The following is a 13,852-nucleotide window of genomic DNA, read 5'->3' on the forward strand; positions in this document are numbered from 1 at the left end:
GGAGCAAAATAGGCTTCGAGGTGAACTTAAGGATGACCCCAAGAGAGAGCTGGCTCAAGATAACCAGTGGGCCTTGAAACTCACACAGGAGCAAGGCAAATACAATAAACTCCAGAAGGATTATGAGGCTGCCCTCTCCCAGCAGCAGAAGGACAAAGAGGAGCTGATGCTTCTGACTTGTAAAAATCACCAACTGGCTTTGGATAAAAATAGGCTGCAAGGTGAACTGGAAGATGTCCAGCTCAAGAGAGAACTTTCTCTAATCCAGCTCAAGAAGGACCGAGACACTTGCACCATGCTTGAAGAGAAACTCCAGAAGTACAAAACCCGCTTATTGAGAGAAATAAAACAAAACGAGCAGCAAAAGAAAGCCTCAACAGCCACAGAGAGTAAGATGAACGACATGCACACACCAAGGATGGAGAACGAGAACATCATGGCTAAATTTGAGGCTAAGGATCGGTCAGAGAGCACAACAACACTGGCCCAACTTGAAGATGCCCTGCATAAGGAAACAGCACAAAGGTCAATCTTGGAGGAGAGAACCATTCAGATTGCATCTGCTCTTGAAAGAGAACGGGAGAGAGCCAATCAATCTTCCTCTGCTCCTGAAAAAGAACAGGAGAAAGCCTGTCAATCTTCTTCTGCTCTTGAAAAAGAACGGGAGAAAGACTATCACTCTTCCTCTGCTCCAGAAAAAGAAAGGGCCACACGCGATAAGTACTGTGTTGAGCTCAAGGAAGGTTTGACGAAGCAGAAAAAAGAGCAGACAAAAGTTCAGCTCCGACAGCCCGATGAGCTCAGGCTGAATGAGCAGCAACGTGCACAACACAACCCGCAGAGGCAACACACAGATCTTGGGAGGAAGCATAAACAAATTCATTCTAATTTCCATGAGCCGCGTATACCCCCACCAACCTCCAGAACAACCAAGAGCTGCTCAGCTCTGCAAAAGGGAAGCCCCGCCCACCTCTCAGTCGGTCTCAGCCGAACCCAGAAAGGACAGCACTCATTTTAACCCTCCCCAACCCTTATCCCTGCGCTAAACTTAAACCTAAACCCTGCCCTAAAAGCCCAACCCCGATTCCAACCCGTCTACATATCATATCACATCATTAAGCATGGCTGTTGTTCTTCAATAACAAGACCTGGCAAACTGAGCTGAAGAAGCCGCTGTGCAGAGTTTGAATGAAGTGTCAAAGTATATCTTCTATTTTATTCTATTTTATACTATTTCTATTTAATTTTTTAGGTTGTAATTACTTGAGCATTGCTAGAAGAGAGCCTGTGACTCAAGCATTTCACTGCCAGCGACTGCTTAATGTTATTGTTGTGCATTTGATAATAAAAAAATCTTGAATCTTGAATCTTGAATGAAGCGTCAAAGTATGAAGGAGATTGAGCACTTTCCCCATTCATTTCAACGAGTGAAAATATACAGAAAATACAAACATCTACATCCCAACCTCAGAAAATACTTCAAGAATTAGAAATGGATGAAACAAGTCCTGAACGAGCTGTTTGTTTGGAAACGGGACTGGTTTGTTTCCAATCCATCTTGAGGGGGACGTTGATATCTGCGACACCTTTTTTCAGACATTTCACTTTGATTCAAAACCTAATTATGGACCCAGAAGAGACAGTGAAGCCTCGATTCAAGCACTGCCAAGCTGCGAGTGAGAAACCATTGCAGGAAATTCATTATTTCCAGCTCTTCAGTGACCACGGTACTGAATTTACGTGTGGTGCTCCGGGATATTTTAGTCAAATATAAGTCGACATTACAAACCTTGCTTAGCGCCACCTTGAGGTTGAACGGATCGCTTCCATAGTGGAACAGAGACTTTTTAAATCTCTTGATGACTCGACGTCTGATGTTGTGGTGCGGAGCTGGTGGAAGCTGGGGATGACATGACCCAATTCAATACCAGCACAAGAGCCCGTTTGCAGGCAGATCACGATGAGATAATCATTTGAATCGCAAGGATTTCTTGGATTTTCTGTGACACAAAAACTGTGCGTTACAATACTTGAGCAATGTAGACAATTTTGTGCAGCTGCTCGAGGAGCCTCTGGCTGGGATCCACAATCTGTCGAAGCTTCTTCTGGGAGACGCACATCCCTGCTGACCAGGGGTGGACTGGCTATCTGGCACACCGGGCATCTTCCCGGTGGGCCGTTGACCCAATGTGGGCAGGTCTGGTCCGCTATGTTTTGTTTTTTTTTCTCTTCTTCCTCTCTAAATTCCCTCCAATTGTGCCGGCCAATTGGCTACAGAGGGCTAGCAGTGTGTTGCCAGTATCGACACATATTATTGGTCTATTGTTTGTCATTGTCAATCAGTCATGGGCTGACAGGCTCAGAGAGCCCTGACAGTGCTGTCAATCACAACACAAACCAGGGTGGGGCGGGACCTCATTCCATTTTGGGGGGGGGGAGTCGCGGGACGGGCTGCTGCTGAGACAGAAACTTAAAATGGATAATAAGAGTAAAAAACGCCCGGGTGGCGCTGAGAAGCATCGGGAAAAAAAGCCTAAGTCTCTGGAGGTGGAGGCTGCTAAATGTGCCAAACTGACGGACCTGTTTGGTGCCGGGTTCACCAGCCCAGCAGCAGCAGGTGCGCCGGGAGACGAGCGAGGAGGACTCGACAATGATGAGCGAGTGGAGGCAGACATGTTAAGTAACGTTGGCCTGGCGCTGGCTAGGCTACATTTTTGAGACATGTCCAAAACAAAGTAGAAAACGTTTTTGATTTGGTTTTAATATGCCGAATTGTGATATTATGGGTTATTATTGTTCAGATGATTTAGCTAAGCTAGCTAAGAGCTGCTAACGTCGTTTACTGTTGCCATAGCATCAGTAAACTTTCTGAGCTGTAAATAGAGATGAGAGTGCTTATGTGTTGATCCTTAATGGTGTGATCATGTACACTAAATTATCAATTATTACAGGTTGTTGTGATATATTTGAGGAGTCGTTCTCCCTTTGTTTTATATGTGGACATTTGGGACCACTGTTAGAATTGTAAGTTTATCATGTATTTTTTAATGTATAAATTCATACTTCATTATTATAATAATTTTCAAAAGGTTTTAAAAGAAACACACATCCAAAAAGTTCTCAACTCTAGGTTCAGGACAGAGGAAAACATTTTCTTTATTTTTCAGACATTATAATGTATCCATGTCCTTCTCAGGTTGACCACTTGACATGTGAGAGCCTGAGGAGTTGTTCCCCCTCTGTCCATGTTCGAGGACTTGCTCTCTGTCTGCCTCCACTCTCTGCCTTCACTGTACCAAAGTTTGTCTGTTGAGTCTCCTCTAGTCTGGTGAGTTTATCATGTTTTATGTTTTATGAAATCATACTTAATTTGTGATGATTAGAGACATTATAATGTATCCATGTCCTTCTCAGGTTGACCACTTGACATGTGAGAGTCTGAAGAGTTGTTTTCCAGACACAGGTAGAGCTGGCAGGGGTGTCACCCTGGGCCTGCCCTTTTGGGCTGGGCTTCAGCTGCAGATCTAAAGGCTGCTTCCAGGGGCATGGGGCCCTCAGCCTTTGTTTTTCTTTGCTTCTGCACCTTACAACATACATCACACCTTATTTTCACACATCCAAACACTGTTTACACCACTGATGCGTAACTTATTTTACACATCCCACTACGTAGTTAGAGCTATCTTGATTTGGAGTTAAATACATTTACTTTTGGCATGAGAGGTTTGTGTGTGGCCTCCCTTCTTGTTGCTATCTTTGAGCTAGGTGGTAACAGTAGTATGCATGAGAGAAGACGCCGCGAGATTTGTGGACTTCTATGTGGTGTCCGTTGATAATGTAGTGGGCTGGTCTGGACAGACAATGCCAGGGCTGAATTTTTGTCCCAGTCCACCCCTGCCTTCAGCGCATTTCTTTGTCCATCGGTCATAATGCAGCCCCTGACGTATGAATTTGGCCATGCATATGGACGCTGTAACTCCGCTGTCCCTCCTGCCCTGATTGTGTCGGAGGGATTCCACTCGCTCGCTCTTGGCAGCGCTCCCAGTGGCCTATGGAGGAGGAGGAGATGTTTTTAATGAAATAGCTTGACCTTTGTCTATTGCACTCGCATGCCCTGTCTATAAAGTACACCACAACTGAATGCTGCTCAGTGTGGGAGGCAAACAGCAGCTAATACAACCTGGGGCGGTGATTCTCAGTATCTGCTGAAACAGCCCTGGGTATTTTTTTTAGTGCAGAGGTTCAACTTTTCTGTTCTGGATTTCCAGAGCTGATAGTAAAATATATAATTTCGACTCCAATTGTATTCAGCTGATGATTCCAGAAGTCTGTGTGTATTTGGAACACGTGTCTTAGGCTTCACACTTGACATGTGCAGTTTTGAATTTGATGTGATTAGCACACACAGTAGGTTCAGTATAAACAGTATAAACAGCGCCTTGCGGTCAGAGGGGCTTGGGCAGCGTGCCTCAGTCTGTGGACCGAGATGAACTTATCTTCTGCTCTGCCAGATCCTTTTGATAATTATAAATTTTTTTTATTTAACAACATCAAACTGACCTGAGCGTTCGTGTGTGTCGCAGATGCTGATCTCCCTCATGGCGACACCATTCACAGAATCATTATCTTAAGCAATTTGTCCACAAAATAAAAGCACATTCTTAATTTTGTTGCTAAAATACTTTATATCGAGCTGAATTACAGAGCTTTTATTTTGAAAACTTGTGTCTGAAGATTGTGTTTGTTACTTTATGAAAACTGATACTCCAGTTTGAGATTCACTGAACGTTGAGTAAACAGGTGAACTGCTCTTTGTGTTCGTCGGACTTTTCTTGCCACAGCTCAATTCCTGCAGGTCATTCTTTCTTTCACAATTTCAGCAAGATAACGTGCAACCAGCATCAGCACCGGCCCAAACAGCCCCTTCCAAAACAGGCAGGTTGAGAACATCCACTGCTTGTGTAAGAACTATTCTTTTTTTTTTTACATGTATTTTTATTGGTTGTTAGACAAGATGTACACTGTCACACATGTTGCAATATTTCAATTAAATTTCTTTTTGTGTCAATGTACAATGAAACAGTAGCATTTTAACAATTTACATTTTTATATTTTTATAAACCCCATCCCACCCTAACATTCCTGTAAGAACTATTCTGATACTGACCTAAAAATGCAACCTTCAATATTCTTGGTGCGAAACTTTACCTACAGAACCAACCTGCAGAGCTCTTCTCCCTCTACCGGCCTGTGACGGTGCATGTGGGGTGACGTGGCCCCGCTGAGCGATGGGACTCGTCCCCCGTGTCCTCTGCTAATCGAGGCTCTGCCTGTCTGGGTTAATTGCGAGAGTTTAGTGAGGGTGGGACCAGGGGCGTTTCTAGGGTTGAAAGAAAGGGGGGGCTTAGCCCCTAAGGATGCTGAATGTTTGCGCCCGCAAAATTTTTTTAAAATTACTTGTTTTGGAGGAAATACTCGATATTAATCAACACATTTTCCATTATTGAGTGAAGCCTTTTGGTTGTCTGGTTCTCCTCCTGCTCTGTCTTTTCATCAAGGTCTAATTTCATCAGGAAGATCCCTCAGGATCTAATGAGATGAAAGAAACTACAATGGGACTCAGTGGAGCGCATATTCAACAAGGCCCAGCAGTCCCCTTAAATACAATCAAGCTGCACCAAATTTCACACACTCATAGATATCAGTCCTCTACATACGGCAGATTTTTTTCATTAAGGTCCAAGAATTATTCCCTAGGAAAACGTTTTAAAAGCACAATGTTAAAGAAAGAGTTAAAAAATGACTGGATCGGCTTAATACCAAAATACAGTGGGCCCTTTCCTGACACTTACTACATCTGTCTGCCAAGTTGATTGGAAATCCAATTGTTGTTGTTATTATAACAGTTTTATTTATTTAAACAAGTATTATGTCGTCTTGATCAGGTTCCTGGAAATGGATCATTGCTTCATGTGGGGTTCTACTTCTGATCGTCATTCCTTTGACTGTTTGGCTCGTTTGTCACTACAGGTTAGTATTTATAAAATTTTCATCCGTCTTGACTTCCTACTTTCTACTGCATGAACGACAAGCCCAACAGGTGGTGAAGTAAATGATTCACTGCCTGTTGTATTTTCTTGAAGGTACCAGAAGTTCTGCACTTGGAGCTGCTGGCCTGTTTCCAAACAGGAAGTTCCAGCAGGGGTGCTTCCTGCCACCAAGTTGGATGTGACGGAGGTGCAGTGGGACCTGTCCTGGATGGAGATGTCCAACCTGTTGGAAAAGGATTCTTATTGTGGCACTTAAAGGGAAACTCTCTTCTGAAGCCCAGAGACTTAACTATTGGGTCAAACCTATGAGAAAGCTCAGTCAGTGCTGCAATTTGTAGTATTTGATGGTCACATGTCAAAATAGTGCTACCTGATATATTTTTGAATTGAATTAAATGAGATGTTTAGGATTTATAAGGATGACTACATTTGCTGATGGTGCAGATTTGATAGCTTCCAATACAAATGTTATTGTTTCAGTTGTCACATTTGTCAATGTCAATACTCTTGCACATTTAAACGTCTCTCCTTTGAGTACATTTTGAAACTAAGAATCGTATTTGTTATATCTTATTATCTAATCATTAATATAATTGACTGTTCTAAATCATTTTACATGTATCATTTCTCCTGTGTTTGTTCGAGGTTCCATGTTGTTTGCTCCCTTTGAATCGTTATTTGCTATTTCTTGTCGTCTGAAGTTATAAAAGTCATGGAAATCGTCGTGCTTGTTTTATATCTTTTAAGGCAGAACAAACAACTACCAAGAAACTAGAAATAACTACAAAGATTAACCAAACAAATGAAGTTCATATATTCCAACAGCCTCTATAGCGGTCAAACCAGTTAGGCCTCATTGATAGACCATGTTAGCTACCAATTTGTTGCATTTTGCATTAATAGATCATTACAAACAGTACACGTCTTCTTAAATAGACCTAAAATCAACTTTAGACAGAAAGATGTTAAGAATCTCCAGTACTAAGAATCTAAAACAGTAAAAATTAACTCTGAGATGTTTTTGAAATCCGACCTTCAAAATCATACTGTCATGCCATGTGTAAGGTAGGGCAGTCGGTGGATGAACAGAATGTGTGTCCATTCATCGTTGAGGAAGATATCAGGAAGTCCTACTGACAAACATTGTTGTGCATTTTAAAGAACAAAGTATTTTCATGTGAGAGAACAAGCATTTCAATGAAAACTAGGGCTGCGCAAAATGATCAAAATGTCATATCCTCTTGTAGAAGTCATTTCATATCCAGTTAATCATATGTATTGTAATTGGTCATCCGTCTCCGTGATTCTTTAGGTTTTGTTTGAGCTCTGAGTTAAATTACTCTCATCCATAGACACCTATGAAGGTATTTTCTGCTGCAAAACACTTGTGCAATGGAATTTGTGGTTGTAGAAAATCGTCTTATCTTAAATATTCTCCATACAGTGTGACATGAACCTCTTGGTAAAATAAATTTAAACTATTTAAGTCTGAATTTTGTTTGGAAATATCCTGGGTTGTATAATGTTCACATGTTCGTTTGTGATGAAATACTGCGGCTAAGAGTTACACGACGAAATTAACAATGTATTTTGTTTCATTTATTACATGCATATGTTAATGTATATAAACATATATGTAAATATATATTATATATATATATAATATGTATATATATATATATATATAAATACTAAGACAAGAAGGTGATAAGACAGGAGCCATTAAAAAAATTAAAGATCAGATGCTGCAAGAATGACGCAATTAAAAGTCCACCAAAATGAAACGTCCTGTTTTTATTTACAGAAATAAATTATCGCAAAACGTCCTCATCAGTAGGTGGTTATATCACCATAGCAACCAGATGCTAAGATTTGAAATAGATGATTATTTTGATTGACAGGGACACTCTCTCAATACCTCCTTTGATGCTTTGATGAACAGCATCAAAGTTGGTATTTTGATAGGAGACCTCTGATTGGCTGTTGATTGCTTTAAATACTGTTAAATTTTAAGACAGCTGCTATTGCACTCTGACCTTGACTGAGGTAAGTCATGTCTCACCCTCTCTCTGTATTTACCCAGCATGCTAACCAATACAATTCAGGCTCATTATTCAAGTTTGAAATTAAACCACTGTATAATATGAAGCTTCTGCTGTTACATGTTGATAATGTGTGGTTTTCTGTTGCTTTTATGACAAATGTGAAAATATTGTTGCTGGCTTCTTTTGTGTTTTCTGCTGCTTATCTTAATGAGTGATATGTGTTAACGTGATGCTAAGTAGCGTTAGGTCACCGAGGCCAGGCAGAGCGAGGCATTGTGGACAAAACACCTGTAGCACCAGGAAATGTTCCCATTTCACATCTTATTCTACCAAACGATGTGTTTTGTAACATTGGGAAGATTAACCTTGGTGTTTAACTTTAGTATTTAAGATAAAGTAAAAAAACAACAGCTTCCATCACTGCCAATCAAATTCAGATTCAAATTCAAATCAAAGGGGCTTGGTGCCATGGTGATTGATGAGGGAAGTTTTATTTCCCCAAAAAATTTACTGGTGATTTTTTGGTTAATGTGTAGTTTGAATGTGTTGAAGGACAAGTTGACGGAAGCTTAAGTTACTGCTAGGAGCACATTACATGAGGTGTGTAGCTGCTTTAAGGAAAAAAACAATCCCTCTCTATTGGGTCTAATGTTATTTCAGAGAAAACTTTTCTGGAAGGTGCATCAACTTGCATAACTTGCTCACACGGTCCCATTTTTTTACTCTCACAAATTTCAAATATATCTGTGTGTCCGGCAAAGTCTTGGAATTCTCCTGATGTCTTTATTTCACAGATAGGACTTATAGTTTCTGAATTATAGTTGTTTGAGTGGTGCACTCAGAGTTTAGATTTCTCTCTTCCCAGTGAGGAGAGAGCAGTTGCATTCAGTTGAGTTTCCATGGCAACCAGATACACACGTAGCAGGAGGGGAGTCTCTCTCTCTCTCACTCTCTCTCTCTCTCTCTCTCTCTCTCTCTCTCTCTCTCTCTCTCTCACTCTCTCTCTCTCTCTCTCTCTCTCTCAATCTCAATCTCTCGCTTAAACCAGCCAGTCTGTCTCTCTCTCTATCATTCTCTCTGCGTGTGTCTCTCTATCTGTGTCAATTGTTTTATATTGAATGTTTGATTGATCAAATTCACCTAAATCTTACACACTATTTCATCCTGTCACCTGCAGACATAAAGCCTTTTGACTTCAAGTTCCAGACAAGAGCAGAAACTTCTTCGGAAAACAGTGCATCAACTCATCCAACAGCTTCTTCAAAAGATACATCTACTCTCTGTGGTGAACCATGGAGAAACCAGATATTCTGAAGATCCTCAATGACGAACTCCTCACAGCCTACAGGAGGATTAATGCTCTTAAGGAGGAGGTGTGGCAGCTGCAAGACCAGCTTCAAGACAGAGATGAGTTCATAAAGATGGCGGTGGAGAAGGAGAAGGAGAAGGAGAAAGAGAAGGAGAAAGAGAAGGAGAAAGAGAAGGAGAAAGAGAAGGAGAAGAGGAAGGAGATTGAGACCGAGACCGAGAAGGAGAATGAGATCCAGGCCCTGACGGAGAAGGTGGAGCAGCTGGAAAACCAGCTGAAAGAGAAAGATGTTGTCATAGCGAAGGAGGTGAAGAAACGGCGCGCTCGCCTCAGGGCCTATCTGGACTGCCTTGCTGAGCTAACTGACTGTCAGGCCAAGGTTAAGCTGATGGAAGCAAGGCTGCACCAGGAGACACCCCAGCCTGATACAGGATGTAGCAGTGAGGTGGAGGTGGAGAAGGAGAAGGAGAAGGAGAAGGAGAAGGAGAAAGAGAAGGAGAAGGAGAAAGAGAAGGAGAAGGAGAAGGAGAAGGAGAAGGAGAAAGAGAAGGAGAAGGAGAAAGAGAAGGAGAAAGAGAAAGAGAAGGAGAAAGAGAAGGAGAAGTACAAGGACAAGGAGAAGGACAAGGAGAAGGAGAAACTTGTGACGATCTACAATGTCGAAATCCTCCGAGCCAACAGGAACATTTTGATTCTCAGCTACATGATGGCGCCACGAACGGCTGCCACGGTGTGTTGGTGCGCACTTCTGTGTTTGTTTTTAGTATTTAATTCTGTTAATTGCGACCCAACTCGGATTACTTTCACGATGGACGAGCTTCTTAACATCAGGGACACAACACCATCTGATTTATGTCCCAACTTTCTCGCATCTTCCGTGGATTTAGTTGATTTACTGGTCAAAGGTGCGGTGCTCCTCGGCCACGCAGCGAGACTGAGGCGGAGACGGAGAGGAAAGCGCGCTGGGGCTCTGGTGCGCTTCAGGGAGAGAGGATTTCGCTCATCACTCCCGTGCATTCTCCTCTCTAATGTCCGCTCGCTGTGCAATAAGATGGACGAACTGCGCCTTCTCATCCGGACAAATAGAGACTTCTCCCTCTCTTCTGTATTCTGTTTTACTGAATCGTGGCTGACCGAAGCCACACCGGACTCCGCCGCACAGCTGACCGGCTTTCAGCTGTTACGCGCGGACCGCGACCCGATCCTCTCACGCAAGGCAAAAGGCGGAGGGATTTGTTTTTATATAAACCAGGGCTGGTGCAGCGACGTGAAAGTCATTTTACAGTCCTGTTCTCCGGACCTGGAAACTTTTTTCATCACCTGCAGACCGTTCTACTCTCCCCGGGAATTCACCTCTTTCATCCTGGCTGGAGTCTACATCCCCCCGCAAGCTGACGTGCGCGAGGCTCAACGACAACTCGCTGAGCAGATACTGGGAGTGGAGAGAAGGAGAGAGAACACATATTCCCCCGTTATTGTCCTTGGGGACTTTAATAAGGGGAACTTATCTCAGGAGCTCCCAAAATATAAACAGTTAATTAAATGCCCGACCAGGGGGGAGAACACCCTGGATCACTGCTACAGCACCATCAGCAAGGCTTATCATGCAGTCTCCCGCGCTGCCCTGGGTCTGTCCGACCACGCTCTCATTCACCTGATCCCGGCTTACAGACAGAAACTCAAGATTTCTAAACCTGCTGTGCTGAGATCAAAGAACTGGAGCAGCAGAGAAGCTGTGGAGGAGCTGCGTGACTGCCTTGGAAACACAGACTGGGACATTTTTAGAACTGCCACTTACAGCCTGGACGAATATACAGATGCTGTGACGTCCTACATCAGCTTCTGTGAAGACCGATGTATTCCAACACGCACCAGGGTGTGTTATAACAACGACAAGCCCTGGTTCACAGCAAAACTCAAACAGCTTCGTTTGGAGAAAGAGGTGGCCTTCAAGAGTGGGGACATGGATAGGTTCAGACTAATTAAATACTCGTTTGGCAAGGAGATTAAGGAGGCCAAACGACTGTATTCAAAGAAGCTGGAACAACAGTTTGCAGCCAACGACTCCTCGTCAGTCTGGAAAGGCCTTCGGGTGATCACCGGCTGCAAGACCAAATCCCCCCACTCTGTGGAAGACTTGAGACTTGCCAACGATCTGAATGACTTTTATTGTAGATTCGATAGACCCTCTCAAACCCCCCCCGCATCTATCACACCTCTTCTCCCCAGCCTGGACAAAGACACTAGCCCCCCCCACAAAATGGCCCCAGACTGCCCCATCACCTCCATCCCCCCCTTCACACCTCTCTCAATTCAGGAGAGAGATGTAAATAAGCTCCTGAAGAAACTGAACCCCCGCAAGGCAGCTGGACCAGACGCTGTCTCCCCCTCTACACTGAGGCACTGTGCGGATCAGCTTTCTCCATTGTTCACGGACATTTTCAACACCTCACTGGCTGAATGTGTTGTACCCGCCTGCCTGAAAACATCCACCATCATCCCCGTTCCCAAGAAGCAGAGGATCACAGGCCTTAATGACTACAGACCAGTCGCCCTGACCTCTGTAGTAATGAAGACCTTCGAGCGACTCGTGCTGACCCACCTCAAAACTATAACCAACCACCTCCTCGACCCGCTGCAGTTTGCCTACAGAGCCAACAGGTCCGTAGACGATGCAGTCAACATGGGACTCCACTTCATCCTCCAGCACCTCGACTCCCCCAGCACCTACGCCAGGATCTTGTTTGTGGACTTCAGCTCCGCATTCAACACCATCTCTCCAGCTCTTCTCCGGGACAAGCTGACCCAGCTGAGCGTGCCTGACCCCACCTGCAGGTGGATCACCAACTTCCTGACCGACAGGAAGCAGCGCGTGAGGCTGGGGAAGCTTGTCTCTGACACCCGGACCATCAGCACTGGAGCCCCTCAAGGTTGTGTGCTCTCTCCTCTCCTCTTCTCCCTCTACACCAACAACTGCACCTCCAGCCATCCCTCTGTCAAACTCCTGAAGTTTGCCGACGACACCACCCTTATTGGATTAATTTCCAATGGGGACGAGGCCGCCTACAGAGAGGAAGTTAACAGCCTGGCTTCCTGGTGCAGCCAGAACCACCTGGAGCTGAACGCTTCAAAAACTGTAGAGATGGTGGCAGACTTCAGGAGGAGCCCAGCCCAAACCGCCCCCCTCACCATGTGCGACTCCCCAGTTAAAACAGTGGAGTCATTCAGATTCCTGGGGACGATCATAGCACAGGACCTGAGGTGGACGGAGAACATCACCTCCATCACCAAGAAGGCCCAGCAGAGGATGTTCTTCCTGCGGCAACTGAGGAAATTCAGCATGCCGCGGAAAGTGATGGTTGAGTTCTACACAGCCATCATTGAGTCCATCCTCACCTCATCCATCACCGTTTGGTTCGCTGCCTCCACTGCCAAGGACAAGGGCAGACTGCAGCGGATCATTCGGTCAGCTGAGAAGGTCATCGGCTGTGACCTGCCGGCTCTCCTAGACCTGTTCCACTCCAGGACCAGAAAGAGAGCAGGCAAGATCATCGCTGATCCTTCCCATCCCGGTCACCACCTGTTCCAGAGACTTCCATCTGGGAAAAGGTTCCGGGCCGTCAGGACTAAAACCTCGCGTCACCTGAACAGCTTTTTCCCCATGGCAGTGGGGCTCACAAACAAGCCCCCCCCATCACACTGACTCTGCTGACCCCCCCCCCCCCCACCCTCGCACATAATTTATAACACTACATTATTGGCACTACCACCAATCTTTGCACCTTAAAACCGCACAAAACACATTTACTGTATATATTATTTTTTCGTTATTGTTGTTTTTTATATTGATGTTTATATTGCTCTATATTGTTGTTTTTATATTGTTGTTTGTAAAGTGCACCAACCACACCAAGGCAATTTCCTGTATGTGAAAATATACAAGGCAATAAAAAGAATTCTGATTCTGAATTCTGATTCTGATTCTGATTAAGGAGGAGGTGTGGCGGCTGGAAAACCATCTTAAAGACAGAGATGATATCATAAAGATGGCGGTGGAGAAGGAGACGGAGAAGGAGAAGGAGAAGGAGAGGGAGATTAAGATTGAGACTGAGACCGAGAGGGAGATGGAGACGGAGAAGGAGAATGAGATCCAGGCCCTGACGGAGAAGGTGGAGCAGCTGGAAAACCAGCTGAAAGACAAAGATGTTGTCATAACGAAGGAGGTAGAGAAAGGGCATGCTCGCCTCAGGGCCTATGTTGACTGCTTGGCCGAGCTCACTGACTGTCAGGCCAAGGCTAAAATTCTGGAAGCAAGTCTGCACAAGTGAGCAGTGAGGTGGAGGTCAACATGGAGAAGGAGAACGAGAAGGTGCTTGCTTCAGGGCCGAAAGGAAACGAAACTGCAGCAGGAGAAAACTCCAACTATGGGACTGAGCTACAGAAAGGAG

General features: G+C 44.3%; 2 long non-coding RNA genes across 2 annotated transcripts; both read left to right on the forward strand.

The window, feature by feature from the left end:
* Nucleotides 1-2,440: 2,440 nt before the first annotated feature.
* Nucleotides 2,441-3,497, forward strand: LOC128459043 (uncharacterized). The gene is made up of 3 exons (XR_008342086.1): nt 2,441-2,675; nt 3,197-3,328; nt 3,415-3,497. It is a non-coding gene; the product is annotated as an uncharacterized LOC128459043 (long non-coding RNA).
* Nucleotides 3,498-5,650: 2,153 nt separating this feature from the next.
* On the forward strand, nt 5,651-6,773 carry LOC128458857 (uncharacterized). The gene is made up of 2 exons (XR_008342066.1): nt 5,651-6,030; nt 6,144-6,773. It is a non-coding gene; the product is annotated as an uncharacterized LOC128458857 (long non-coding RNA).
* The last annotated feature ends 7,079 nt before the right edge of the window (nt 6,774-13,852 follow it).

The sequence above is a fragment of the Pleuronectes platessa genome, chromosome 16 (genome assembly GCF_947347685.1).
Source record: "Pleuronectes platessa chromosome 16, fPlePla1.1, whole genome shotgun sequence".
NCBI lineage: Eukaryota > Metazoa > Chordata > Actinopteri > Pleuronectiformes > Pleuronectidae > Pleuronectes > Pleuronectes platessa.